Raw genomic sequence first — 3684 nt, forward strand, 5'->3', positions numbered from 1 at the left:
TGCTAAAATCCTGTTGTATCTCTCCGCATCCGTGTTGATAAATGATCCCAACTACAATCACAGTCCAGGTTAAAACACATCACCTGGTTCAGCAGAATAACCTCGTCAACAACTCTTCAACTAACGATCTGATGTCGAGCGGTGGAAACTTACCGGAGGAGGTCTGCACCGGAGCTCGCAGTAAAGAGAGAGGGCGAGAAAGAGAGAGGAACCCGGTAGAAAGAGTGGAAAAACGAGTCCGCTGCGAGTGAACAGAGACACACCCTGTATGACTAAACAGCTCGGGTTCAGCGCCTCGGTAGACCGGGAGATGACGTGTTTAAATCCCAAAACTATTTACACGATGTCAACGTCGTAGTGGTGAAGCAAACGGGTTGTGGACTTGTCCGCGGTGTAAAACCACCTCAATCAAAACAAACACGCGGTTTAAACAACGTAATCAACCAGCTGCTCGTGATGACAGTGGAGGAGGGTGTGTTCAATCTGTCTCCATAGAAACCGTGCAGGTTTACCTGAACAGGTGTCAAGAGGTGGAGAGGAGGAGGAGGAGGGAAAGCGAGGGTTTCTTTATTTGTAATATTTTCTACATTGTAGAATAATAGCAAAGACATCATAACTATGAAATAACACATATGGAATCATGTAGAAATCAAAACGGTCGCGCAGAGACCGACATGGCTTTGCGTGCTAGTACATTTTACAGAGACATAGACGTTGTATATCTCACTGCTTTCTTCAATGCGCCGTGCTCTCCTGACGCCAAAATAATCAACACTTCTCAGTATCAATTCAATGGATTGTGGTCAGTAAACCCATGGAATATGGTGTCAATAATAATATCAAAATATATGAACAAGTAGAAATTACAAGGGCATAACTACAGCGCAATTTTCCATGAAGAAAAATGTTGTGGAAAGTATTTGTATCATTATTCTGTTGCAATGTTTTTATAAACCATGTCCAATATTTGATCGGCAATACATTTTTAAAAAAGCCTCATGTTGACGTTGGTCACGTCACTGCCAACTAATGTGATCTAGTCATGCTACCGCACTGTGCAGTTCTTAAACAATCCACAGGGTGGCAGCCTAGACCACAAATTCATGTTTTGCATGAAATAATAATCGAGTTAAGTGCAATATAGCAGGATTGGGATTTTAGGCTGCCCTCCTGTGGATTATGTTGGAACTGCGTCAATTTAAATTAGCAGTAGGTATTATAACAGTGGAGTGGAGGGGGGGACACAGATCCTTTTTGCAAATAGTATGTACAAACTCAGGCACCAAACACATTGAAAACCAACTTTATAATGTTTGTGGTAATAAATCACAGATTCCACGGTCAATTAGCTACAGGACTATATTTTTTATTTTTTTTATTTTATTTCACCTTTATTTAACCAGGTAGGCTAGTTGAGAACAAGTTCTCATTTACAACTGCGACCTGGCCAAGATAAAGCATAGCAGTGTGAACAGACAACACAGAGTTACACGTGGAGTAAACCATTAACAAGTCAATAACACAGTAGAAAAAAATGGGCAGTCTATATACAATGTGTGCAAAAGGCATGAGGAGGTAGGCGAATAATACAATTTTGCAGATTAACACTGGGGTGATAAATGATCAGATGGTCATGTACAGGTAGAGATATTGGTGTGCAAAAGAGCAGAAAAGTAAATAAATAAATTAAAAAAACAGTATAAAAACAGTATGGGAATGAGGTAGGTGAAAATGGGTGGGCTATTTACCAATAGACTATGTACAGCTGCAGCGATCGGTTAGCTGCTCGGATAGCTGATGTTTGAAGTTGGTGAGGGAGATAAAAGTCTCCAACTTCAGCGATTTTTGCAGTTCGTTCCAGTCACAGGCAGCAGAGTACTGGAACGAAAGGCGGCCAAATGAGGTGTTGGCTTTAGGGATGATCAGTGAGATACACCTGCTGGAGCGTGTGCTACGGATGGGTGTTGCCATCGTGACCAGTGAACTGAGATAAGGCGGAGCTTTACCTAGCATGGACTTGTAGATGACCTGGAGCCAGTGGGTCTGGCAACGAATATGTAGCGAGGGCCAGCCGACTAGAGCATAGAAGTCGCAGTGGTGGGTGGTATAAGGTGCTTTGGTGACAAAACGGATCGCACTATGATAGACTGCATCCAGTTTGCTGAGTAGAGTGTTGGAAGCCATTTTGTAGATGACATCGCCGAAATCGAGGATCGGTAGGATAGTCAGTTTTACTAGGGTAAGCTTGGCGGCGTGAGTGAAGGAGGCTTTGTTGCGGAATAGAAAGCCGACTCTTCATTTGATTTTCGATTGGAGATGTTTGATGTGAGTCTGGAAGGAGAGTTTGCAGTCTAGCCAGACACCTAGGTACTTATAGATGTCCACATATTCAAGGTCGGAACCATCCAGGGTGGTGATGCTAGTCGGGCATGCGGGTGCAGGCAGCGATCGGTTGAAAAGCATGCATTTGGTTTTACTCGCGTTTAAGAGCAGTTGGAGGCCACGGAAGGAGTGCTGTATGGCATTGAAGCTCATTTGGAGGTTAGATAGCACAGTGTCCAATGACGGGCCGAAAGTATATAGAATGGTGTCGTCTGCGTAGAGGTGGATCAGGGAATCGCCCGCAGCAAGAGCAACATCATTGATATATACAGAGAAAAGAGTCGGCCCGAGAATTGAACCCTGTGGCACCCCCATAGAGACTGCCAGAGGACCGGACAGCATGCCCTCCGATTTGACACACTGAACTCTGTCTGCAAAGTAATTGGTGAACCAGGCAAGGCAGTCATCCGAGAAACCGAGGCTATTGAGTCTGCCGATCAGAATATGGTGATTGACAGAGTCGAAAGCCTTGGCGAGGTCGATGAAGACGGCTGCACAGTACTGTCTTTTATCGATGGCGGTTATGATATCGTTTAGTACCTTGAGCGTGGCTGAGGTGCACCCGTGACCGGCTCGGAAACCAGATTGCACAGCGGAGAAGGTACGGTGGGATTCGAGATGGTCAGTGACCTGTTTGTTGACTTGGCTTTCGAAGACCTTAGATAGGCAGGGCAGGATGGATATAGGTCTATAGCAGTTTGGGTCCAGGGTGTCTCCCCCTTTGAAGAGGGGGATGACTGCGGCAGCTTTCCAATCCTTGGGGATCTCAGACGATATGAAAGAGAGGTTGAACAGGCTGGTAATAGGGGTTGCGACAATGGCGGCAGATAGTTTCAGAAATAGAAGGTCCAGATTGTCAAGCCCAGCTGATTTGTACGGGTCCAGGTTTTGGAGCTCTTTCAGAACATCTGCTATCTGGATTTGGGTAAAGGAGAACCTGGAGAGGCTTGGGCGAGGAGCTGCGGGGGGGGCGGAGCTGTTGGCCGAGGTTGGAGTAGCCAGGCGGAAGGCATGGCCAGCCGTTGAGAAGTGCTTATTGAAGCTTTCGATAATCGTGGATTTATCGGTGGAGACCGTGTTACCTAGCCTCAGTGCAGTGGGCAGCTGGGAGGAGGTGCTCTTGTTCTCCATGGACTTCACAGTGTCCCAGAACTTTTTGGAGTTGGAGTTGGAGCTACAGGATGCAAAACTTTATACCTATTTAACTAAACAAATACACCCCCTCCAACCCCTTAGTAGGAACAACACTTCACAGTTTTACACACATGTACAGACCAGCATTACAGTCCTTTCTCCAACTAA

The 3684-nt window shown here is 45.6% G+C and overlaps 1 protein-coding gene across 2 annotated transcripts in view; it reads right to left on the reverse strand.

Moving 5' to 3' along the window:
* The window catches only part of LOC115116264 (annexin A5-like), a 34235-nt gene extending 33830 nt beyond the window's left edge, over positions 1-405 (reverse strand). For both annotated transcript variants that reach the window (XM_065015031.1, XM_065015030.1), the window contains exon 1: positions 154-405. The gene's annotated coding sequence lies outside the window, so the exon portion shown is untranslated. The remainder of the gene's footprint in view (positions 1-153) is intronic.
* Positions 406-3684: the final 3279 nt, after the last annotated feature.

The sequence above is a fragment of the Oncorhynchus nerka genome, unplaced genomic scaffold, assembly GCF_034236695.1.
Source record: "Oncorhynchus nerka isolate Pitt River unplaced genomic scaffold, Oner_Uvic_2.0 unplaced_scaffold_1757, whole genome shotgun sequence".
Lineage (NCBI taxonomy): Eukaryota > Metazoa > Chordata > Actinopteri > Salmoniformes > Salmonidae > Oncorhynchus > Oncorhynchus nerka.